Source organism: Pogoniulus pusillus, chromosome 10 (genome assembly GCF_015220805.1).
Source record: "Pogoniulus pusillus isolate bPogPus1 chromosome 10, bPogPus1.pri, whole genome shotgun sequence".
NCBI lineage: Eukaryota > Metazoa > Chordata > Aves > Piciformes > Lybiidae > Pogoniulus > Pogoniulus pusillus.
The window spans coordinates 6983803-7009839 of record NC_087273.1 but is presented as its reverse complement, the minus strand read 5'-3'; the positions used below and the strand labels follow the sequence as shown (position 1 = coordinate 7009839).

General features: G+C 53.0%; 1 long non-coding RNA gene across 1 annotated transcript; it reads right to left on the bottom strand.

Annotated features, from left to right (window-relative positions):
* Positions 1-1483: 1483 nt before the first annotated feature.
* On the bottom strand, positions 1484-23152 carry LOC135178644 (uncharacterized). Its single transcript, XR_010303657.1, has 3 exons — positions 23085-23152; positions 2719-2776; positions 1484-1526 (listed from the first exon to the last, which is right to left on the bottom strand). It is a non-coding gene; the product is annotated as an uncharacterized LOC135178644 (long non-coding RNA).
* Positions 23153-26037: the final 2885 nt, after the last annotated feature.

Here is a 26037-nt window from a genome sequence, read left to right as displayed (position 1 = left end):
GGGGCCGGCGGCCGGGCCGGGCCGGGCGGCGGAGGCGGCAGCGGCGGGCAGTGAGCGTCCGCGCCGCCTCCTGTTGCTCGCTGCGCCCCTGCCTGGGCCGCGCATCGCGACCTGCGGCGCTAATAAAGCCGGTGCGGCCCCCGGCGCGGCCCCGCCTTCGGCACGGCCCGGCAGCACCCACGTCAGGGGCCGGCGCGGCTCGGCACGGCACGGCGCGGCTCGGTCCGGGGCGGTTCGAGGGGACGGCGCCCACCCCAGCCGGGGAGAGCCTCTGCCACCGGCGGAGGTGAAAACTTCATGGCTGGAGCGGCGGCGAGCAAAGAAGCAAGGGCTGGACAGGAGCTGTGCGAGAGCAAAAAGCTGCTGGAAGGAGAGGGGTCGCAGCTGTGTCTCATAGGCAGTGCAGCTGAGGTCCCTGGCTGCAGCAAAGTGCAATCACCTGCGAGGGCAGCTAAAGGCAGTCCTCAGCTCACAGCCAAGCCTGGCTGCAGCAAAGTGCAATCACCTGCGAGGGCAGCTAAAACCACACTTACATCAGTCACTGTGGGTTTCAAGCCTGCTGCAGGCACTTGTCCTCACAAACGAGCCAATGGCATCCTGGCCTGGCTCAGGAGCAGTGTGGGCAGCAGGACAAGGGAGGTTATTCTGCCCCTGTGCTCAGCACTGCTCAGGCCACACCTTGAGTGCTGTGTCCAGTTCTGGGCCCCTCAATTCAAGAGAGATGTTGAGGAGCTGGAAGGTGTCCAGAGAAGGGCAACAAAGCTGGTGAGGGGCCTGGAGCACAGCCCTGTGAGGAGAGGCTGAGGGAGCTGGGGGTGTGCAGCCTGCAGAAGAGGAGGCTCAGGGCAGAGCTCATTGCTGTCTACAACTACCTGAAGGGAGGCTGTAGCCAGGTGGGGTTGGGCTCTTCTGCCAGGCAAGCAGCAACAGCAGAAGGGGACACAGTGTGAAGTTGTGGCAGGGGAGGTCTAGGCTGGATGTTAGGAGGAAGTTGTTGGCAGAGAGAGTGATTGGCATTGGAATGGGCTGCCCAGGGTGGTAGTCGTTGCCCCTGGAGATGTTGAAGCCAAGCCTGGCTGAGGCACTTAATGCCATGGTCTGGTTGCTTGGCCATGGCTGGGTGCTAGGTTGGCCTGGCTGAGCTTGGAGGTCTCTTCCAACCTGGCTGATTCTATGATTTAACAGCTCTCTGTTAAAAACCTGGCCCATAGTAACAGTTCCAGTGTTACCTAACACCTCAGATGGGCTTTCTGCATCTCAGAGGCTTCTGCTGATGCTCTAGGCTGGCAGCTACAAATATTTGATGAACCTGAGGTTAGGCCCTGAAGCAAAGAGGCACTGAAAGCCTCCAAGGATTTACACAGGGTTGGATTCTGGAGCATGGATTAAAAGGGAAAATAAAACCTTGATGGCAAGAAGAATACTTCTGGGAGTCAGCACTTGAGTGAAGTGGGGCATTACCTGATGGTAGAAGCTTTGGAACGTGGTCTTGATGGAATCTCACCTCTGTCCCACAGCAGAAATGGCTGCAACACAAGACAGTTTCCAAGCAAATGTTAATGGCAACAAGACTTCAAGCCCAAAAAAACTTTAAAGACAATTCCCTCTGTGGAGCTGGGAGAAGTCAACTGCACAGCAATGCTACTTTAGCCAAACTTTCAAATAAGAAAGGTGGGTTGTTGGGGTTTTCTTTCTGAAGCAAGCTCCTGTTGACCTTCACTCTAACAGCAAAGATTTTATCTGGAGTCTACCCAGTCTGCATCAAGCATTCACACACAGAATCACACAACTAACCAGGTTGGAAAAGACCTCTAGGATCATCGAGGCCAACCTGTCACCTAACACCTTCTGATTAACTAACCCATGGCACTAAGAGCCTCATCCAGCCTCCTCCTAAACACCTCCAACGGTGGTGACTCCACCACCTCCCCCCTGGCAGCCCATTCCAATGCCAATCTGCTCTCTCTGTAAAGAATTTCTTCCTCCTATCCAGGCTGAACCTGGGGCAGTTTGAGGCTGTGCCCTCTTGTTCTGTCACTGGGTGCCTGGGAGAATCATAGAATCAGTCAGGGCTGGAAGGGAGCACAAGGAGCAGCCAGTTCCAAGCCCCCTGCCATGCCCAGGGACACCCTACCCTAGAGCAGGCTGCACACAGCCTCAGCCAGCCTGGCCTGAAACACCTCCAGCCATGGAGCCTCAACCACCTCCCTGGGCAACCCATTCCAGCCTCTCACCACTCTCATGCTCAACAATTTCCTCCTCACATCCACTCCGAATCTCCTCACCTCCAGCTTTGCTCCATTTCCCCAGTCCTGGCACTCCCTGACAGCCTAAAAAGTCCCTCCCCAGCTTTTTTGTAGCCCCCTTCAGATGCTGGAAGGCCACAAGAAGGTCACCTGGGAGCCTCCTCTGCTCCAGCCTGCACAGCCCCAACTCTTTCAGTCTGTGCTGCAGCTTGTTCCTTATTTTGGCTCTGCTGAAATCTGGCTTTGGTGTCCCAGCTGGACTTCCTCTAATAACTAACAGGCTGGGCTTCAGCTTCTCCTTCTGGACAAAGCATCTAAATAGTAGCCAAGAGGCAGAGAGAGCAGAGCCCCAGGTCTCCTTCCTGTGAAACCAGAGCAGGTGCCCATCACCTGGTCGGGTTTCCAGCTTGCTAACTGACGCCTTCCTGAAAAGGAGAAGCATTTCTTATTCCAAGCAATTGGAGACGCTTACAGTGGCAGGGTCGAACGTGAAGCACCACCATCAGCCTGGTTTTCAGCACGAGATCCATCTGAAAAGAGACATTTGTTTCTCTTTGCCTTTCTACGATGCCTGGAGGGCCCATTCAGGGGCTGCAGCTCCATTGTAGTGGGCATTGTGAGCACACACAATAGACAGGCCAGGCACAAAGACCTTTCCCTTGGAGGGCTGAAGTCATAACTACAACAACCCCCCACACACACCCCCTCCAAACCACCCAAACCCCAAGAGCCTGGACAGACAAGAACCAAACTAATGTTCCTGGTGAATCCTCATCCCTGCCTGCTTACCTGCAGCCTTAGTTGGACAACTCTCTGCCTCTGCTCTCCAGGCAGTTTGCCAGCAGCACAGCCAACAAAGATGCCAGAAGCAGCCCAGACCTTGTCAGAAGCAGCCCCAGACCTTGTCACACAACAATCCCCATCACCACCACCCCCTCCAAACCACCCAAACCCCAAGAGCCTGGACAGACAAGAACCAAACTAACGTTCCTGGTGAATCCTCATCCCTGCCTGCTTACCTGCAGCCTCAGTCAGACAGCTCTCCTCTGCCTCTGCTCTCCAGGCAGTCTGTCAGCACCACAGCCAACAAAGATGCCAGAAGCAGCCCCAGACCTTGTCACACAACAACCCCCACCACCACCACCCCCTCCAAACCACCCAAACCCCAAGAGCCTGGACTGACAAGAACCAAACTTAACGTTCCTGGTGAATCCTCATCCCTGCCTGCTTACCTTCAGCCTTAGTTGGACAACTCTCCTCTGCCTCTGCTCTTCAGGCAGTCTGTCAGCACCACAGCCAACAAAGATGCCAGAAGCAGCCCCAGACCTTGTCACTACCACCAGGTCAGTGTGTTAATATTGCCAGCAGGATCCCAAAGATGACCTCCTCCTCCAGCTGCACTAAGGGACACCTCAAGCTCCACATTCCAAAGCTGCAAAAGCCTTTTTTTGGGGGGGTGGGCCCCAAGTACCACATTTTTAGCTTTATTTGCCATCCAATGACTTCTGTCACTCGATTTCCAAACCTGCCCAAGAAGGTTTTTTTTCAGATGCAACCCTTCCCATGCCTCTACCACCTGCCCACAAGTGGTGTTCCCCAGGGCTCAGTGCTCAGGCTGGTCCTGTTGAACATCCCTATCAGTTATCTAGACAAGGGAATTGAGTGCACCCTCAGTGAGTTTGCAGGTGGCACAGAATTAAGCAGGAGTGTTGGTCTTGAGGGTAGGAAGGCTCTACAGAGAGATCTGGAGAGGTTGGACCAATGGGTTAAAGTCAATTGCATGAGGTTTGACATGGCCAAGAGCTGGGTCCTGCACTTGGATCACACCAACTCCATGCAAAGCTCCAGGCTTGGGGCAGAGTGGCTGGAAACTGCTCAGCAGAAAAGGACCTAAGAGTGCTGCTTGACAGCTGGCTGAGTATGAGCCAGAAGTGTGCTCAGGTGGCAAAAAAGGTCACCAGCATCCTGGCTGAAGAAGTACAGCGGCTAGCAGGAGTAGAGAAGTGATCATCCTCTTGTACTGGGCACTGGAGAGGCTGCACCAGTTTGGGGGCACCACAGTACAGGAAAGATATTGAGGTGCTGGAGCAGGTGCAGAGCAGGGCAACCAAGCTGGAGGAAGGGTCTGGAGAACAGGGCTGGTGAGGAGCAGCTGAGAGAACTGGGAGTGTTTAGTGTGGAGAAGAGGAGGCTGAGGGGAGAGCTCAGTGCTCTCTACAGCTCCCTGAGAGGAGGTTGCAGTGAGGTGAGGATTGACCTGTAATGACAGGACAAGAGGCAGTGCCCCCAAGTTGCACCAGGGGAGGTTTAGTCTGGAGATGAGTTAAAAATTCCTTTGCTGCAAGAGTGGTCAGGGATTGGAAGAGGCTGCCCAGGTGAGGTGGTGGAGTCCCCATCCCTGGAGGTCTCCTAGAAACCTGTGGCCACGATCTCCAGAAGTCCCTTCCAACCTCTAAGGTCCAGTGGTCACAGAGGTGTTGGGGAGAAGGTTGGACCTGATGATCTTGGAGATCTCTTCCAACCTTAATGATTCTATGACTCTCTAGAGTGCAAGAGGACTTCAGCAGCAGGGTGTGAGGCAGGAGCTGCCAGGCAGCACGTGAAACACCAGGGAGATGGAAATGGCTCCAGTTGTTGTTCCTCCTCCTCCATTGCACCTGGGGGTATTTAACCACGCTCCCCAGTTTAATTGTTTTAAGGACACTATTAATCTTGCAGCTTGTTAAATGAAGCAGCAGAGCAGACCTATTATTTTTAACAAAGCAGCCTGAAGATTTATGGTCAAGATTTAACCACAGGACACAGGAAACTGGAGGGAAAAATGTGAGACATGAAAATTGCAGTAGTAAAAACCCCTTCTGGAAACTCAAGAGCCATGGAGAGGGCTTGGGATCGTTTTGCCTGATAGATGCACTCCATAAAACTGGGCCTGGTTTAAGGTGGTCAGTTCTGAAAAGCTGCTTGCCAAAGCAAGATGAACTTGGATGAACAAAGGCCCATAAATCCTCCTAAAAATAAGCTGCAGCCAGACCAAGCCTTCAGCAAGCTCGTGGTGCTGATACAGGGATCTGTGGTTCTTGTGTTGCAAGAGGTTCCTGGAACTGCTGAGGCAGCCACCCTGATGTGCTGCATGGATTCTAACAGCATCCAAGGCTCTATGAAATGCTTCTGCTTACCTAAAGCCTTCAGATGAGGATGGACCACATCTTCCTCATCCTGCAGAGACAGGATCATTCCTCATCCTGCAGCCCCCAGAATCATAGAATCAAGCAGGTTGGAAGAGACCTCCAAGCTCATCCAGCCCAACCTAGCACCCAGCCCTGGCCAAGCAACCAGACCATGGCACTAAGTGCCTCAGCCAGGCTTGGCTTCAGCACCTCCAGGCACAGCAACTCCACCACCTCCCTGGGCAGCCCATTCCAATGCCAATCACTCTCTCTGCCAACAACTTCCTCCTAACATCCAGCCTAGACCTCCCCTGCCACAACCTCACACTGTGTCCCCTTCTTCTCTTGCTTCTTGCCTGGCAGAAGAGCCCAACCCCACCTGGCTACAGCCTCCCTCCAGGTAGCTGTAGAGAGCAATGAGGTCTGCCTTGAGCCTCCTCTTCTGCAGGCTGCACACCCCCAGCTCCCTCAGCCTCTCCTCATAGGCTTAGTCAGATTCCTATAGACATTTCCAGGCAGTGTGTAACATCAGAGTGAAGAGGGGAATATTTTTTGTCAGTACTCTGCTGCCTCTCCTGCAAAAAACCAAACCCAGGGCAATTTGCATAAGGAGGGAGGTTGGTTGCATACTTCAGCATTCCCTTACCTCTCAGAGATAATGAAAATCAGCCATCCTGGCTCAGCTGCCTAAAGCAAGGAAGAGCAAAGCTGCAGCAGAGAGCTGAAAAAGAAAATGAAATCTAGGAATCAACAATATCCTGCTTGAAAGGCTGCTCCTGCAGCAGCCCAGGGAGCATGCCTGGGGCTGCTCCAGCTTCAGCCTTGCCTGCTCCCAAGGTTCTGATGCGACCTGCTTACCTCCCAGAGCGCTTCAGGGCCAGCATCCCAACAGCTGCTGTTACTCCCATCCCCTTGGTTCCATTACCAAAGGTCATCCTGTGCCACAAGAGCAAAACCAACCAGGGGAGGATGGCTGCCAGGTGTCCCTCCTGTAAGAGGGACAACAGTGTGAAGCTGTGCAACCAGGGGAGGTCTAGGCTGGATGTGAGGAGGAAGTTGTTGTCAGAGAGAGTGATTGGCATTGGAATGGGCTGCCCAGGGAGGTGGTGGAGTCACCGTGCCTGGAGGTGTTGAAGCAAAGCCTGGCTGAGGCACTTAGTGCCATGGTTTGGTTGACTGGCCAGGGCTGGGTGCTAGCTTGGCTTGGCTGAGCTTGGAGGTCTCCTCCAACCTGGTTGATTCTATGATTCTATGATCCAAATCCACCAGGGAAGGACAGCAGCAGCCAGGCCTTAGCACTTCAACTTTGAATTCGTTGGGACACTTCCAAATCACTTCCATTTCCAGCAGGAATTAAACCAGGTGCTTTGTCCCTGCAAAGCAGCTTAAGCTAAAGTCCTGACACCACTTCCTGCTCTCACATGGGGTCATGGTGGTTAAATATTTAAGCCAAAAGAACAATAAATTGAGATGTGAGAGCAGCAATGCTCAGCAGACAAACCTCTGCCTCTCTGGGCTCCACTTCTCCACTTGCTGCCTCTGAAGATCCCATCTGCTTCAGGAGATCAAGATAACCACAAAGGACAACTCCAGACACTGTTTAAAAACCAGAAGCTTAAAGGAAAATGAGAACTGAGCTTCTGACCTTACCTAGGGTCATCCTACCACGTCAAGGCTGGGGTTATTTCCAGGGCAGCATGTGAGAGCTTTCACTGCAACTGCCTGGACAGCACTTTGCCTGTGGATTAATGGATGGCTTTGGGCTTCTCATTCTTCACAGCCTTCACAATGCAGGAGGACACACAGAGGAGCATTTCTGAAGTCAAAAAAAAAGACAAAAGGAAGCTAACCTCCTGACCTGGGAAGCAACCTTGTGGAGAAATGCATTCAGCAGAGCTGCTGCCTGCTTCTGGGAAAAGGAAAAGAAAGGGTTTGTAAGAGGAGGACAAGAATTGTGTACTGGGTAAGAGGGGAAACTACCACAGCAGTCTGGCTGTGATGGAGCAGAGGGGAGAGTAACTCCAACGAGGACCAAGCAGCAATAAAGAGAGTCACAAGCCAGGGCTGCACAGCTCTGAAGCAAAGGACTTGCCCTGCTCTTGCTGGCATTGAAAGGGAGGAGACACAGCAGTGAGCAGCTGCTTAGAAGATAAACCTCTCCTTTCAGCAGCAGCTCCTCTCTGCTTTCAACCCTCTGTCCTAGGAGGCATATTTTTTTACTCCAGGAGCTCCAAGCCAAGAGGAAGCTCCAAGTCAGGTCGGCTCCAGGTTCCTAGGAAAAGCAGAGCCTCCCACACAGTTGATGGATCTTGAGCCTCGTGAATGCTGAGGGATGTCATGGAGAAGAAACAGGAGACCCTACTGCCTGGCAAGGTGAGGGGGGCATGGTGCCATGTGCAGTCAGAAGGTGGGAAATGAGGCTGTGGCCACAGGAGAGCAGCCAAACACATCAGACTGGCTGAGGCACTTAGTGCCATGGTCTGGTTGACTGGCTAGGGCTGGGTGCTAGGTTGGACTGGCTGAGCTTGGAGGTCTCTTCCAACCTGGTTGATTGTATGATTCTATCAGACAGACAGAATGGCTGTGCTGGTGTTGGGTTGAAGGTTGGACTCCATGATCTTAGAGGTCTTTCCCAACCCAAACATTGCTATGATCTATAAGTGGCCAGTAGCCAAAGAAGACTTAAGAAAAGGAGCAAGTGCCTGCTGAGATGCTTGCTCCAGCTGCCAGGCAGTGGGAATGAGAGCAGTGAATTCAGAACAGCCATGGGATCTCACAAGCCCACCCCCAAGAAGCCCCTTCTCTGGTGGCAGCGCTGGGCTTGGGCAGAGGCAGAAGCAGGCAGCAGCTCAGCTGCAAAGGATGCTGCCCAGCTGAGAAAGCAGCATCTCTGCTCCACATCTGGTGGCAGCAGCTGCCAGCCTCATGCACCAGAGAGGAGGGAGACAAAGGGCTACAGAGATGCTGAAGGGACTGGAACATGGAGTTGCTGTCCCTGGAGGTGTTGAAGCAAAGCCTGGCTGAGGCACTTAGTGCCATGCTCTGGTTGATTGGATAGGGCTGGGAGATAGGTTGGACTGGATGAGTTTGGAGGTCTCTTCCAACCTGCTTGATTCTATGATCTCTGATGAAAAAAGAGTGAGAGGAATTTGGGCTGTTTAGGCTGGAAGAGAGCAGCCTAAGGGGGATCTCATCAGTGCTGATCAATACTTCAAGGGTGGGTGTCAGAAGGATGGGGCCAGGCTCTGTTCAGTGGTGCCCAGTGACAGCACAAGGGGTGGCAGGCACAAATTTGGCCATCAGAAGTTCCATCTAAGCATGAGGAGGAGCTTCTATAATTGAAGGATGCTGGAGCCCAGGAGCAGGCTGCCCAGAGAGGTGGTGGAATCTCCATCTCTGGGGACATTCAAACCCACCTGGATGTGTTTCTGTGTGACCTGCCCTAGGTGGCCTCTGCCTTGGCAGGGGGTATTGCCTTGGATGATCTCCAGAGGTCCCTTCCAGCACCTACCATTCTGTAATTCCTGACCTTCTGCAAAGGCAAATGACCATTTCTAAGCACCCCAAGTACTCCTTCTCCCCAGGCAGGAAGATGCCTCCTCTTTCAAAGCCCAGGAATGAATGCAGCACTCCATCCAAAGTGGCCTCCTGTTAACCCAGCTTCAGCTGCAGCAACATGAGGAGCAGTCTGAGCTGAGCCTGAGCAGGTTGTGGAGCCTTGAGTGCTCACAGATACCCAGCTCCAAAGCAGCTCAGGAATCCCTGCACTCCCTCACAGGCAGCTCTGTGACCACAGCCCAGGCATTCCCTGCTAGACAGCCAGGGAATTTCTCACAGCAGCTACTAACCAGCCCCTGGTGTCCTACAGGCTGGGATAAGCTGCACAGCTCCTGCAAACCCCACTCTTGGTGGTGATCCACGTGGCTTGGCATGCCCCAAGCTTTAGCTGAACCTCAGCTTTTACTGACTCTGACACCTTAAAGGCAAACACAATAAAAAGAGCAGGGTTTAAGCTGCTTTTCTTTACAGCTATGCAAAGCTCTCTGTTTCATACCACTGCAGCAGCAAAACCACTCACCAGCTCGGGTCATTCCAAAGGCTTTCAAGCCTTAGCCTGTGTTTAGAGTACAAAAGCTTTGCTAGGTTGAGACCATAATGAAGTCTGAAGGAAGTCCATGCAGGCTGTGGTTTGATTTGGGGGTGTTTTGTGTAGCTCTAGTTCAATGCAGGGTAACATGTCAGCTACAGACACCAGAGTCTGGAATGGAAGCAAGAGAGGGAAAATAAAGCCTTCCCAAAACTTCTGCCCTGCAGATGAGCTTGAAGCTGCACATCAAGGCTCCTCAGCCCTCTTCTGAAGCCAAACAGGATCCATGGAGCTGATAAAGATTCATAGGTTTGAGGAATGGTTTGGGTTGGAAGGGATCTTAAAGATCATATAATCAGCCAGGGTTGGAAGGGAGCACAAGGAGCAGCCAGTTCCAACCCCCCTGCCATGCCCAGGGACAGGGCAGCCCTAGAGCAGGCTGCACACAGCCTCAGCCAGCCTGGCCTGAAACACCTCCAGCCATGGGGCCTCAACCACCTCCCTGGGCAACCCATTCCAGCCTCTCACCACTCTCCTGCTCAACAACTTCCTCCTCACCTCCACTCTGAATCTCCCCACCTCCAGCTTTGCTCCATTCCCCCCAGTCCTGGCACTCCCTGACAGCCTCAAAAGTCCCTCCCCAGCTTTTTTGTAGTCCCCTTCAGATCCTGGAAGGCCACAAGAAGGTCATCTGGGAGCCTCCTCTTCTGCAGCCTGCACAGCCCCAACTCTTTCAGTCTGTGCTCACAGCAGAGCTCCTGCAGCCCTCTGAGTATCCTCCTGGCCCTGCTCTGGACACACTCCAGCATCTCCACAGCCTTCTTGTCCCAGGGGCTCCAGAAATGGATGCAGTACTCCAGGTGGGGTCTCAGCAGAGCAGAGCAGAGGGGAAGAATCACCTCCCTGGCCCTGCTGGCCACACTGCTCCTGCTGCAGCCCAGGCTCTGCTTGGCTTTTTGGGCTGCCAGTGCACATCATTCAGTTCCCATCCCCCTGCCATGGGCAGGGACACCTCTCATCAGCCAATCTGGCTCAAGGCCTCATCCAGCCTGGCCTTGAGCACCTCCAGGGAGGGGGCATCCACCACATCCCTGGGCAACTTGTTCCAGTGTCTCCCACCCTCAGATCAAGAATTTCTTCCTCATGCCCAGTTTCAATCACCTCTCTTCCTGATGTTCTTCTCTCCACTCACACCTCCCACTAGGCAAACTCATCTGAAGGGATCAGTGGAGAGCCCTGTGGCTGCTTCCCACCTACCAAGGACCTTTCATGTGTCCCTTCTCCACCTGCCTTTCACACAGCTCCTCCACTCAGCTGCAGCAAATTGCTTGGCTCCCAGTCCAAGCCCCAAGGCAATGAAGTTATGGCTTGGCAGGGAGAGAGGTGGTGAAGATTCAAACCTTGCAGGAACACAATCTCCCTCCAGCCAGCAGTGAAAATATCCTCACACAGTCGGAACTCACAACCACTTTTGGCCAACTAAACATTTGCCTTTTTGCCCCAGATAGCCTCTAAATCAGCTGCCTTTCTTCCTAGACACTGGAAGCAAAAGGGAGTCCACTTGGTGGGCCCAGTCCAAGGACCACAGCAGGCAACTGGAGGCTGTTATAACTCCCCTAGACTTCACCTTGGCTGCCTCGGCTGCTTTGAAGTGCTGACAGCACAGGGATGTTTTATTCTCCTTTTGATTTCAGCTCTAATATCTTTCACAGCCCTTCTCTTGTCCCAGCCCAGCATCCTCACTTGTTTTTCATCCAGGCTTTCCCTGATCTTATCCATCTGCATCCTTGCTTACATCCAGCTGCCCACCCGGCGTGAGTCAGCAGCTTGGCACTCATGGTCCTGCTCCACTTCAGATCACTTCCCCAAGTGAGCACTCCTGGAGTGTTTGGGGCTCTTCCTGCTCCACCTGCACCAAAGCACTCATGGATTTTGCACAGAGAAGCAAGAGGAGGGCAGATCCTCAGTGCAGCTCTTTAGAAAACCATGGGTTGCTATCAGGAGAGCAACCAACATCACTGATGCCTTGGTACAAGAGAGGGATAACAGCTCCAGCACACCAAGAGATGGTTGGAGTGAGGTGGGGATCAGTCTCTTCTCCTTACAATCACAGAATCAGTCAGGGTTGGAAGGGACCACAAGGAGCAGCCAGTTCCAAGCCCCCTGCCATGCCCAGGGACACCCTACCCTAGAGCAGGCTGCACACAGCCTCAGCCAGCCTGGCCTGAAACACCTCCAGACATGGGGCCTCAACCACCTCCCTGGGCAACCCATTCCAGCCTCTCACCACTCTCATGCTCAACAACTTCCTCCTCACATCCAGCCTCACACTCCCCACCTCCAGCTTTGTTCCATTCCCCCCAGTCCTGGCACTCCCTCAGAGCCTACAAAGTCCCTCCCCAGCCTTTTTGTAGCCCACTTCAGATCCTGGAAGGCCACAAGATGGTCACCTGGGAGCCTCCTCTGCTCCAGCCTGCACAGCCCCAACTCTTTCAGTCTGTGCTCACAGCAGAGCTGCTGCAGCCCTCTCAGCATCCTCCTGGCCCTGCTCTGGACACTCTCCAGCATCTCCACATTCCTCTTGTCATGAGGGCTCCAGACCTGGCTGCAGTACTCCAGGTGGGGTCTCAGCAGAGCAGAGCAGAGGGGGAGAATCCCCTCCCTTGCCCTGCTGGCCACACTTCTGCTGCAGCCCAGGCTCTGGTTTGCTTTCTGGGCTGCAAATGCTGGCTCATGTTCAGCTTCTCATCCACCAGCAGCAGTCAGGTGATACTTGATGATCTTAAATGTCTTCTCTTCAATCTTGGATCCTGAGGGTCTGGAGAGCAAGGCTGGTGAGGAGCAGCTGAGGGAATTAGAGTTAGCCTGGAGAAGAGGAGGCTGAGGGCAGACCTCATTGCTCTCTACAGCTGCCTGAGAGGAGGTTGGAACCAGGTGGGGGTTGTCTCTTCTCTCTAGTCTCAGGTGATAGAAGGAGAGGCAATGGCCTGAAATTGTGCCAGGGTTGGAGATGAGGAAAAATTCCTTTGCTGCAAGAGTGGTCAGGGATTGGAAGAGGCTACCCAGGGAGGTGGAGGAGTCCCCATCCCTGGAGGTGTTCCAGATACCTGTGGCCATGGCACTTGGGCAGGTGGTTTGATAGCCATGGTGGTGCTGGGTTGATGGCTGGAGTGGATGATCTTGGAGGGCTTTTCCAACTCAATCATTCTGTGATTAATGAAGGATGTTGTTGCAGCAAGAAGAGACAAAAGTAAGATGCACCCAGTGAAAAGAAGTATGGCAGGAAAGAAGACTTCTTGACAGCTGGAGCCCAAGCTCAGCCTTCTGGAAAAGCTTCTGCTGACTGGAACACCTCCTTAGTAAAACCCATTGCCTTCTTGGTCTGCCTGGCCAGATGAGCAGCCTTTAGCCTGCAGAAGAGGAGGCTCAGGGCAGAGCTCATTGCTGTCTACAACTACCTGAAGGGAGGTTGTAGCCAGGTGGGGTTGGGCTCTTCTGCCAGGCAAGCAGCAAGAGAAGAAGGGGACACAGTGTGAAGTTGTGGCAGGGGAGGTCTAGGCTGGATGTTAGGAGGAAGTTGTTGGCAGAGAGAGTGATTGGCATTGGAATGGGCTGCCCAGGGAGGTGGTGGAGTGGCCGTCCCTGGAGGTGTTGAAGCCAAGCCTGGCTGAGGCACTTAGTGCCATGGTCTGGTTGACTGGACAGGGCTGGGTGCTAGCTTGGCCTGGATGAGCTTGGAGGTCTCTTCCAACCTGGCTGATTCTATGATTCTATGACTTTAAAGGCTTTCTTTTCACCTGAGCTTCCCTGCCAGCTGAGATGCAACCCAAGGTGTCTCCTGGAAGTCCTAGAGCAGAGCCTGAGCCTCTCCTGCCTCTCTCAGCCTTGCCTTCTGCCCACCATCTGCCATCAATAGCCAAAAAGCTCTCTGTTAGTTTGGCTTTTCAATAAAACAGCAGACTTGCTAGAGCCCTCTAAAATGAATACTTGGTCTAGGAATACATTTTACAACCAGGACAATATTAATATCTAGGAAAATATTTTGTTTCCACTATCTCCCAGTGCCTGGGAAACCTCAAAACACATGTCCTGAAGCCCCAGAGCTCCAACATCTGTCCCAGTTAACAATTCCTGCCTTCAGCATCTTGTAAGGGGGAAAGTCACTTGTCTTCATTCTGAGTCCCAGAGCTCTCTGTCTCACATTAAGGGTGGCTGCTCTTGCATTCCTCTTCATCTCTTTCCATACACCCCTGCCAGCACCCATTCCCCATCCCTTCTCCACTGCATTTCACACTCATCTTGGGCTCTTCCATGGGCATTCAGCCTGGACAAAACAGAGGCTCACAAAATGCCTCTCTGGATGGTGGTTTTTGTTGTTGTTCTTACTAACTGGAGTTGTTAGAGAAGACTCACATCCTGCAGAAGCAGCTTGGAGCTATCTAGCAGAGGTCCCTCAGGCATCTGAAACTCCTACCCAGTGCTTTGGTGCTCCACCAAAACCTCAGAACTGCTGCACTGTGAGGAGGGAATAGGACTCCAAGAGGGGACTGCAAAAGGGGGGACTGCAAAAGGGGGACTCTAAGAGGGGGGATTCCAAAAGGGGGGACTCACAAAAGGGGGACTCCATCCAAAAAGGGAGACTCCAAAAAAGGGGGACTCCAAAAGGGGGGACTCACAAAAGGGGGGGACTCACAAAAGGGGGGGACTCACAAAAGGGGGGGACTCACAAAAGGGGGACTCCAAAAGAGAAGACTGCAAAAGGGGGACCTGCAAAATGGAGACTCCAAGAGGAGGGAGACTCCAAAAGGGGGAGACTCCAAAAGGGGGGACTCCAAACGAGAAGACTGTAAAAGGGGGGCCTGCAAAATGGGGGACTCCAAAAAGGGGGGACTCCAAAAGGGAGGGACTCACAAAAGGAGGAGACTCCAAAAGGGGGACTCCAAAAAGGGAGACTCCAAAAAAGGGGGACTCACAAAAGGGGGGACTCACAAAAGGGGGGACTCCATCCAAAAAGGGGGACTCACAAAAGGGGAGACTCCATCCAAAAAGGGGGACTCCAAAAAGGGGGAATTACAAAAGGGGGGACTCCAAAAAGGGGGGACTCCAAAAAGGGGGGACTCCAAAAAGGGGGGACTCACAAAAGGGAGATTGCAAAAGGGGGGGACTCACAAAAGGGGGACTCCAAAAGAGAAGACGGCAAAAGGGGGGCCTGCAAAATGGGGGACTCCAAAAAGGGGGGACTCCAAAAGGGGGAGACTCACAAAAGGAGGAGACTCCAAAAGGGGGGACTCACAAAAGGGGGACTCCAAAAGAGAAGACTGCAAAAGGGGGACCTGCAAAATGGGGGGACTCCAAAAGGGGGGACTCCAAAAGAGAAGACTGCAAAAGGGGGACCTGCAAAATGGGGGGACTCCAAAAGGGGGGACTCCAAAAGAGAAGACTGCAAAAGGGGGACTCCAAAAGGGGGGACTCAAAAAAGGGGGACTCCAAAAGAGAAGACTGCAAAAGGGGGACTCCAAAAGGGGGACCCCAAAGGGGGGACTCCAAAAGAAAAGACTGCAAAAGGGGGACTCCAAAAGGGGGACCCCAAAGGGGGGACTCCAAAAGAAAAGACTGCAAAAGGGGGACTCCAAAAGGGGGACCCCAAAGGGGGGACTCCAAAAGAAAAGACTGCAAAAGGGGGACTCCAAAAGGGGGACTCCAAAAGGGGGACTCACAAAAGGGGGACTCACAAAAGGGGGACTCACAAAAGAGAAGACTGCAAATGGGGGACTGCAAAAGGGGGACCTGCAAAATGGAGGACTCCAAGAGAGGGGACTCCAAGACAGGGAACTCCAAGAGGGGGACTCCAAAAGGGGGACCTGCAAAAGGGGGGACTCCAGAAGGGAAGCAGCAGCCCTGGCCATCAAACCATGTCCCCAGGTACCATGGCCATACCTTTCTTGAACACCTCCAGGGATGAGGACTCTGCCACCTCCCTGAGCAGCCTCTTCCAGCCCCTGACCACTCTTGCAGCAAAGAAATGTTTCCTCCTCTCCAACCTAAGCCTCCCCTGGCACAATTCCAGGCCATTGCCTCTCCTTCTATCACCTGAGACTGGGCAGAAGAGGCCAACCCTCATCTGACTCCAGCCTCCTTTCAGGGAGCTGCAGAGGTCTGCCCTCAGCCTCCTCTTCTGCAGACTCAACACCCCCAGCTCCCTCAGCTGCTCCTCACCAGCCTTCCTCTCTAGATCCTTCCCCAGCTTGGGTCCCCTTTTAAGCCCTGCAGAGGTTTCAGCTCTGCTGCCTTTCTGCCCTGCTCCGTTGCAGTCAGTGGGGTGCAGCACGCAGACAGGGAGACCAAAATGCCACAGCCTGAGCAGACTGTGCTCTGCAAGCAGGATGCTTGGACTGCTCACCCTAACAAATCCAGATGTTGCTCTCAGATTGGATCCTGGCTGTGTACAACATCTCTCTGTTACTGGTTTAACTGTGGTTTGCTGCTTGTGGAGAATGCAGCCTCAGATGCTGCATTTTGAGTGGACATTTCTGTTTGGAAAGCAAAGCTTCAGCAAATCAGGCAAGTCCCTTAATGGAGAAGCACTTATCAAATGGCTACATTGATTAGACTGCAGCAGGAGGGAGCAGCACAGCTGAAAATAGCCCCAAAGACAGAGCATAAACACGAAACCTCTTTGGGCTGTTTGACATTGTGGTCTGCTCCTGGAGCCAGTTAATAAACCCAGGGGCTGGGAATGCATTATCCAAACCCTGACCCCAGCTAAATAGAATTACTTGAACAATACCAACTGGAAAGGGATTCAATCTGAAAGAGTTTTGTGTGAGGGAAAGGGAGATTCAGAGTTCCCAGGATCACAGAGTGGGAGGGCTTGGAAGGGACCCCTGAAGGTTATCAAGACTAAAGCCCACTGCTGGAGCAGGATCACCCAGAGTAGAAGCATAGAATCAGCCAGGGTTGGAAGGGAGCACAAGGAGCAGCCAGTTCCAACCCCCCTGCCATGCCCAGGGACAGGGCAGCCCTAGAGCAGGCTGCACACAGCCTCAGCCAGCCTGGCCTGAAACACCTCCAGCCATGGGGCCTCAACCACCTCCCTGGGCAACCCATTCCAGCCTCTCACCACTCTCCTGCTCAACAACTTCCTCCTCACCTCCAGGCTGACTCTCCCCACCTCCAGCTTTGCTCCATTCCCCCAGTCCTGGCACTCCCTGACAGCCTCAAAAGTCCCTCCCCAGCTTTTTTTGTAGCCCCCTTCAGATCCTGGAAGGCCACAAGAAGGTCACCTGGGAGCCTCCTCTGCTCCAGCCTGCACAGCCCCAACTCTTTCAGTCTGTGCTCACAGCAGAGCTGCTGCAGCCTCTGAGCATCCTCCTGGCCCTGCTCTGGACACACTCCAGCATCTCCACATCCCTCTTGTAATGGGGGCTCCAGAACTGGATGCAGTACTCCAGGTGGGGTCTCAGCAGAGCACAGCAGAGGGGGAGAATCACATTCCTGGCCCTGCTGGCCACACTTCTCCTGCTGCAGCCCAGGCTCTGCTTGGCTTTCTGGGCTGCAAGTGCACACTGCTGGCTCATGTTGAGCTTCTCCTCCAGCAGCACCCCCAAGTCCCTCTCCTCAGGGCTGCTCTCCAGCCACTCACTGCCCAGCCTGGATTTGTGCTTGGCATTGCCTCGACCCAGATGCAGGATCTTGCCCTTGGTCTTGTTGAACCTCCTGAGGTTGGCTTGTGGCCACCTCTGCAGCCTGTCCAGGTCCATCTGGATGGATCCCTTCCCTCCAGTCTGGCTGCTGCACCACACAGCTTGGCCCTCTGCTGCTGAAATCGAGCATCAGCTCCTCAGACAAAGGCAGCAGCCACCCTTCAACCCACACACCCCCGGAGAAGCTGGCGCTGAGCTGTCCTCCACATCGCAGCCGTGCTTGCTAATCATCAAAGCATGGAGCTCATTAGAAAACCTAAGCTCAGCGTTTCCTTTTAGTCTAGGATGCCTAAGTCAGCTCCTAAACATCCCACAGCTGCTGAGTCAGCAGCTGCTCCAAGCCCACTGCCCTCTGACCGCCCCAGGTATGCCTTTGTTCTCCTCACCTAAGGAAGGATGAACGAAGCAAGAAGTGGCACTGAGCACTTGAAGCATCACCATTTGCATCCCATCCAGCACTTACCCTTTGCACACTGGGCAGGAAAACTCTCTGTTTCTCCTCTCCTTCACCCACTCTCCCTCAGGATCTGGATCCTGGCTGCCTCCCAGGAGCACAAACCAGCAGCAGCCTTTTTGGGGTTTACTGGGTTTCTGATTTTGTAACTCCTTCTGCCACTCTCACTCCTCTTGGCCATGTCCTGGAGCTGAGCCTAAGCTTCAGCTGCAGCCATCAGTGGTCTGAGCACCACCCCACTGCTGGAGTCCCCAGCCCTGGAGGTGCTCAAGACACCTGGGGACATGTCTTGGTGACCATGGTGGTGTTGGGTTGCTGGTTGCACTGGGTGAACTTCCAGGGCCCAAACATGATGACTTCTCTGTTAATACCTTCAAGACTGTGTTCTGGTTACCCCAGAGAGCTTCACTCCCAGCCTGCTGGGCAGAACAGGACTGACACCTCCAGCTTTCCCTTGCCACAATCCCATCAGCAGCCTCAGCTCCTGCCTGCTCCTGCAAGGAGTTACTGCTCTGGAAAAATGGAACCTCCTGCTGCTGCTGGAGGACTTTTAAACTCCTCTGCCACTCTCACTCCTCTTGGCCATGCCCTGGAGCTGAGCCTAGGCTTCAGCTGCAGCCATGGAGACCCTGAGTGGTCTGAGCATCACCCCACTGCTGGAGTCCCCAGTCCAGGAGGTGCTCAAGACATGGCACCTGGGGATATGTCTTGGTGACCATGGTGGTGTTGGGTTGCTGGTTGCATTGGGTGAACTTCCAGGGCCCAAACATGATGACTTCTCTGTTAATACCTTCAAGACTGTGTTCTGGTTACCCCAGAGAGCTTCACTCCCAGCCTGCTGGGCAGAACAGGACTGACACCTCCAGCTTTCCCTTGCCACAATCCCATCAGCAGCCTCAGCTCCTGCCTGCTCCTGCAAGGAATTACTGCTCTGGAAAAATGGAACCTCCTGCTGCTGCTGCTTTCTATTAATTAGCACCCCAGCTAATTAACAGAAGGCAGAACCCTAGAAGGGGTTCATTTGGGAAAGACCTCGAAGTGGTCAGGAGGAGCTAGCTATAAATAAGTGCATCAACAAATAACTCTCCCTAAATATCTCCTCAAAGGTAGGGTTGGGGTTTTTTTTCTGCTGTGGTTTCCCTCCAGAATCCATCCATTTAATCAAGTCACAGGCAGGAAGAATGAAAAAGAGCCCCTGGGGAGCTGATGGGCTGAGACACAGCCAAGACCTTCAGCAGTTTCAAGTGAGGAGTTTCCAATTCAAAAGAAAGCTTTATGACCTCCTGAATGGATCACTCCTTACTGGAATTCCTCTTCCCAAGAGGCCACTGTCTGCCTGCTACTCTTTTTTTTATTACACCACTGCTTTTTTTTTTCTTTCCAGCAGGTTTAGTCCTGCTCCTGCAGGAAAAAAAAAGCCAAACTCTGATGATTCTGAGCACTAAAATCAGACAGAATCAGAAACAGCAATAAATAAATCAGCACTTTGCTGCTGTTTGATTGGCAACCCTTGAAATTGTTTGCCCTTGAGGGTTCTTTCTCTACCTCTCCCGATGAGGTTGAGGATGGAGTGAGAAGATGGTTTTGAACCTCCACAGAACTGCTGAAAGGAAATCTGTAGCAGCCTCTGAAATTCCTTCTCCTACACCATTGTGTCAGCTTCCTCTGGGAGAAGAGGAGGCTGAGAGGAGATCTGATCAATGGCTTTAACTATCTGCAGGGTGGGGGGCAAGAAGAAGTGGCACAGCACTCAAGGTGTGGCCTGAGCAGTGCTGAGTCCAAGGGCAGAAGAACCTCCCTTGTCCTGCTGGCCACACTGCTCCTGAGCCAGACCAGGATGCCATTGGCTCTCCTGCCCACCTGGGTACTCTGCTGCCTCATCTTCAGCTGCTCTCTACCAGCACCCCCAGCTATCTGAGCACAAACCCAGGCCCTGAGTCTACAAACCTGGCTTTCAGGCACAGAGGAGCTCAGAATTGCCTCCTGCTCCAAGCCACTCCTAAGAGGAGGCTCTCTGGGAGAGAAGAACCCAGAGAGGTTCAGTGAGAACAAGTGCAGAGTGCTGCAGCTGAGGAGGAGCAGCTCAGGGCACCACTGCTGGCAGCAGCTCCATGGAGAAGGACCTTGGAGTCCACAGGACAGCAAAGTGCCCTTGTGGTCTTCTGGGGAGGGATTGAGAAGAGTGTGGCCAGTAGGTCAAGGGAGGTTCTCCTCCCACTCTACTCTGCCCTAGTCAGGCCCCATCTGGAGCTGTGTGTGCAGTTCTGGGCTCCCCAGTTCAAGAGGGACAGGGAACTACTGCAGAGAGTCTGAGGCAGGGTAAGAGGATGCTGAAGGGACTGGGACCTCTGTGTGACAAGGGCAGGCTGAGAGACCTGGGGCTGCTTAGTCTGGAGAGGAGAAGGCTGAGAGGGAACCTTATGAATGTTTGCAATCACCTGCAGGGTGGTGTCAAGAAGAATCATAGAATCAACCAGGTTGGAAGAGACCTCCAAGCTCATCCAGGCCAACCTATCCCCCAGCCCTATCCAGTCAACTAGACCATGGCACTAAGTGCCTCATCCAGTCTCTTCTGGAACACCTCCAGGGATGGTGACTCCACCACCTCTCTGGGCAGCCCATTCCAATGGCAAGGGCCAGGCTCTTTTCTGTGGTGCCCTGTGACAGGACAAGGGGCAATGGACACAAACTGCAACCCAGGAAGTTCCACCTCAGCATGAAGAGAAGCTTCTTTGGTGTGAGGTTTGCTGGAGCCCTGGAGCAGGCTGCCCAGAGAGGCTGTGGAGTCTCCTTCTCTGAAGACTTCCAAGACCCATCTGGCTGTGTTCCTATCTCACCTGCCCTGGTTGACCCTGCTCTGACAGGGGCAGTTGGGCTGAACGATTTGCAGAGGTCCCTTCCATCCCCCAGCACTTTTGGATTCAGTGGATGTGAGGAATATGAACATTTATACCTGGACCTAAGCTGAAACTATTTTTGCCATTTTAAAGCCAAAAACAACTCCCTGCCAAAACCTATAAAATTATTAAAGAGGGAGGGGGAAAAAAAAAGGCAAAAGAAGGAAAAGAAAGAAAAGAAAGCAAAAAGCACCTTCCAAAAGGACTTCACAGCTCTCATGGGGAGGTGCTCATCAGCTCCAATTAGTTGCTGGCAGAGGAGCCTGAGCAAGAGTGATAGCCTCAGTGCATCCAAAAATGTTTAGTCTAGACTAAACCACGCTGGAATTCTCCACAGACTAGACCTCAGCCCTCTGGATTTGGGACAATCATCTCTATTGGCTGCAAACACCACCACAGCCTGGATCCCATTGCAGGCTTCCCCTCCTGCTTCTCCTTATCTGGTCCCTGTGGCTCTTCCCCCTCCTGACTCCCCCAGCAACACGTTAAAAACCTGTTGACTGTTGCAAGTATTCAAAGGGCAGTTAATGAATGTAGGTTAATTCCCCCTCCAAATCATCTGTGCAGCAAGCAGCTGAGCCAAGTCCAGGAGGATCAAACCAGCAAAACATGTTCATCTGCTCAGCAGCAGCCAGCAGCCTCTGCTGCCAAAAGCAGAGAGGAGGCTGAGGCTGCTCTGGAGAAGATTTGTGTCAGCACAATCAATTCTGAAGTGTGCTGCAGCAACGGTGCAAGCAGGACCTGTCTGCCCCAGCTCTCCCTTGTGCATCTCATCTCCCATTGAGAGAATCTCTTTAGTAAGAATAGAATCAAGCAGGCTGGAAGAGACCTCCAAGCTCATCCAGGCCAACCTAGCACCCAGCCCGAGCCAATCAACCAGACCATGGCACTAAGTGCCTCAACGAGGCTTTGAGTCAACACCTCCAGGCACAGCCACTCTACCACCTCCCTGGGCAGCCCATTCCAATGCCAATCACTCTCTCTGACAACGACTTCCTTCTAACATCCAGCCTAGACCTCCCCTGATTGCACAACTTGAGGCTGTGTCCCCTTGTTCTGTTGCTGCTTGCCTGGCAGAAGAGCCCAACCCCACCTGGCTACAGCCTCCCTTCAGGGAGCTGCAGACAGCAATGAGCTCTGCCCTGAGCCTCCTCTTCTCCACCCAGCACACCCCCAGCTCCTTCAGCCTCTCCTCACAGGGCTGTGCTCCAGGCCCCTCACCAGCTTTGTCACCCTTCTCTGGACACCTTCCAGCACCTCAACATCTCTCTTGAATTGAGGAGCCCAGAACTGGACACAGCACTCAAGGTGTGGCCTGAGCAGTGCTGAGTACAGGGGCAGAAGAACCTCCCTTGTCCTGCTGCCCACACTGCTCCTGAGCCAGGCCAGGCTCTTTTCTGTGGTGCTCTGTGACAGGACAAGGGGCAATGGACACAAACTGCAACCCAGGAAGGTCCACTTCAGCATGAGGAGAAAATTCTGTGCTGTGAGGTTGCTGGAGCCCTGGAGCAGGCTGCCCAGAGAGGTTGTGGAGTCTCCTTCTCTGAAGACTTTTAACACCCACCTGGCTGTGCTCCTGTCTGACCCTGCTTTGGCAAGGGGGTTGGACTGGAATTCTCTGGAGGTCTCTTCCAAGCACCACCATGCTGTCATTCCAAGAAGGTGGTCACTAACTGGAGGACTCCTGCTACTATCCAACTACACTGATTAGTTTGTCAGGAAAAAAGAAGCCCTGAATCCCACTCCAGGACATTGACCTGATGCCTTTACATCACTTTTGGGATGCACTTCCCTGCTCACATGAAGCATATGGCCCCAGGAATCGTGGTGAGCCAAGCAGCCACCTCCAGGGGCAGTACCCCAGCAGCCACCCACCACTGGCTCCACTGGAAATCCTGTGGCCCAAGCTGGCCCTCTGAGGAAGAGCAGAGCATTAATTTTTGCCTTCCAGAAGGAGTTACAAATCTCTCTCACTGAGTCCCAAATCTCTCTCACTAAGTCCCATGAAAAAAGATTTAACCAGCCCCTGGGATGAAGCTGGGCTTTTGAAGTCAGCACTTCAAATGTAGGCTGGAGACACAAACATCATCCCCAAAATGGCTTTAAGCTTGAGGAGGGGAGATTTGAGAGTGCAGATGAGGAAGAAATTCTTGGCAGTGAGGGTGGGGAGACACTGGCACAGGTTGCCCAGGGAGGCTGTGGATGCTCCCTGCCTGGAGGTGTTCAAGGCAAGGTTGGATGGGACCTTAAGCAGCCTGGGCTAGTGAGAGGTGTCCCTGCCTACAGCAGGGGGTTGGAACTGGATGGTCTTGAAAGTCCTTTCCAAGCCAACCCATTCTAGGATTCTATGGTAAAAACACATCCTGTGCAGGTTTAAAGTTCTCCCTTTGGAAGCTGAATCAGCCAACATTAACAGTGGCTTTTGAATCAAGATGCAAGGAAATAAATGAAATGCCCTCTTAAGGGGTCTGTCTCCAGCCCTTGCACACATTTCTGTGTCTTCATGACCCTCTGTGCATGGATAACTCACCCAGTCCAAGCCACCATCCCCTGCAGGACTCAGCAACTGGAGGAGGTTCACAGCCTGGAGAAGAGGAGGCTTTGGGGAGCAGCCTTCCAGTACCTGAAGGGGACCTACAAGGAACATGGAGAGAGACTGTTTGCAAAAGCCTGTGGTGATAGGACCTGGGACAATGGTTTCCAACTAGAGAAGAGCAGATTTAGATTGGATGTTAGAACAGTTACTGTGAAGGTGCTGGAACACTGCAACAGGTTGCCCAGAGAGGTAGCTGTGGGCCCCACCTGTGGAGATATTCAAGGTGAGGCTCAAGGCTCTGAGCAGCCTGCACTAGTGGAGGATGTCCCTGTAAGTCTGGATGACCTTTGCAGATCCTATCCAGCCCAGCCCATTCTATGATCTGCCCCAACCCAACCTCAAATGATGAGTAAAGTCCACTTTTGGGGTACTGGAGCTTGTGGAAGAGCATCTCTGTGAGTAGAGGCAGAGGCAGGAATCACAAAGGCTGGCAGCCAAGGGAGGTTTGTCTGTGGTATGGCTGAGGCTGTGCAGGTTACAGAGGGAGCTCAGCTGGTCCAGACTTTAAAAGCCTGGAGATACAGAGAGCAGCTTCTTGGAGTACTGAAGCTTGTGGAAGAGCATCTCTGTGAGTTGTAGCAGAGGCAGGAATCACAAAGGCTGCAAGCCCCTGACTCCTCTTCACAAGGGAGGTTTGTCTGTGGTGTGGCTGAGGTTGAGCAGGTTGCAGAGGGAGCTCAGCTGCTGTAGCTCAGCTGGTCCAGACTTTAAAAGCCTGGAGATACACAGAGCAGCTTCTTGGAGTACTGAACCCTGTGGAAGAGCATCTCTGTGAGTAGAGACAGGAATCACAAAGGCTGGCAGCCAAGGGAGGTTTGTCTGTGGTGTGGCTGAGGCTGTGCAGGTTACAGAGGGAGCTCAGCTGCTGTAGCTCAGGTTGTCCAGACTTTAAAAGCCTGGAGATACACAGAGCAGGTCCTTGGAGTACTGAACCTTGTGGAAGAGCATCACTGTGAGTAGAGACAGGAATCACAAAGGCTGGAAGCCAAGGGAGGTTTGTCTGTGGTGTGGCTGAGGCTGTGCAGGTTACAGAGGGAGCTCAGCTGCTGCAGCACAGATTGTCCAGACTTTAAAAGCCTGGAGATACACAGAGCAGGTCCTTGGAGTACTGAACCTTGTGGAAGAGCATCTCTGTGAGTTGTAGCAGAGGCAGGAATCACAAAGGCTGCAAGCCCCTGACTCCTCTTCACAAGGGAGGTTTGTCTGTGGTGTGGCTGAGGTTGAGCAGGTTGCAGAGGGAGCTCAGCTGCTGTAGCTCAGGTTGTCCAGAATTTAAAAGCCTGGAGATACACAGAGCAGCTTCTTGGAGTACTGAACCTTGTGGAAGAGCATCTCTGTGAGTTGTAGCAGAAGCAGGAATCACAAAGGCTGGCAGACAAGGGAGGTTTGTCTGTGGTGTGGCTGAGGCTGTGCAGGTTACAGAGGGAACTCAGTTGCTGTAGCTCAGATGGTCCAGAGTTTAAAAGCCTGGAGATACACAGAGCAGGTCCTTGGAGTACTGAACCTTGTGGAAGAGCATCACTGTGAGTAGAGACAGGAATCACAAAGGCTGGAAGCCAAGGGAGGTTTGTCTGTGGTGTGGCTGAGGCTGTGCAGGTTACAGAGGGAGCTCAGCTGCTGTAGCTCAGGTTGTCCAGACTTTAAAAGCCTGGAGATACATAGAGCAGGTCCTTGGGGTTGAGTTTTCTTTTGGTTTGGGGTTTCTTTTTGTTGTGGTAGTTGTTGTTGCAAGGTCAGGTTTATCTTCCTTTTCATTTCAGACGAAAATTCCAGGGCTGGTTGTGTTTCAGCCTGGCCTGGAAATTTTCCTCAGCCTGGATTCTTTTCTCCTGTTTTAATGGTTCTGAGTTTTCAGCTGCAATCTGGAATTTTAAAAGCATATGCAGGCTCCTCAAACCCTCTGCTTTCAAACCATCCAAGCCCTTTGGGTTTGGGTGTGATGTGAGCGGTGACAAAAACCACACCAAACTCAGCTATTCAGCAGCACTTTTTTTCCCCCTGTTGCTTTGGGTTGGGTTTGTTTTGTTCTTTTCTCCTGCCCCTTCCCTTCCAAGCTGTGCCTGAGGACTGGAGCATTTTCTCTCACCACTCTAACTCCCATTTTCCCACCATAAAGACTTTCAACAAGCTGAAAGAGCCACCAGACCCCAAGAGCTATCAGCAGGATGACAACCCTTGGAAGGCAGCTCTGGTGAAAGCTGACACTCTTCAGTCTAGAGCCTCTTCAAGGATCCTTGAGAGTGAAAACTCTTTTCCTCCATAAGATTGGATAGCACTGGCTCAGAAGAGCTGATTTGGTGCTCTCAGGTTAAAATATTTCATTCCAGTAACATCCTTCCTGCAGATTAGAGCCAGGGCAAAGCAAAAGCCCCCCCCCCCCCCCCCCCAACTTGTCCTGGCCTTCTGCTTCCAAGCAGAGGTTCCTGGGAGGTGGTTTGTGGTCCACAGAAGCTGTGCTGTCCGTGGAGTGATGTGGGAGATGGGATGGAGTGAAGGAGATACTTACACCCAGCTTGTAAACTCTGGTGGGGATGAGGCTCTTTTCCATGCAGAAGTGAAGTTCACAGATTCATGGAATGGGTTTGAAGGGACCTTAAAGGTCCTCTCCTTGCTCAGCTCAGCTGCTGAAGCTGCTGCTTAGGGTGAGAGACAACCAAAGGTGACCTTTGAAGGTCAATTCCAACCCCAAACATTCAATGATTCACAGAATGGGTTTGAAGTGGAAGGGACCTTCAAGATCATCCAGTTCCAACCCCCTACCATGGGCAAGGACACTTCCCACCAGCCCAGGGTGCTCAAGGCCTCATCTAACCTGGCCTTGAGCACCTCCAGGGAGGGGACATCCACAACCTCCCTGGACAACCTGTGCCAGTGTCTCTCCACCTTC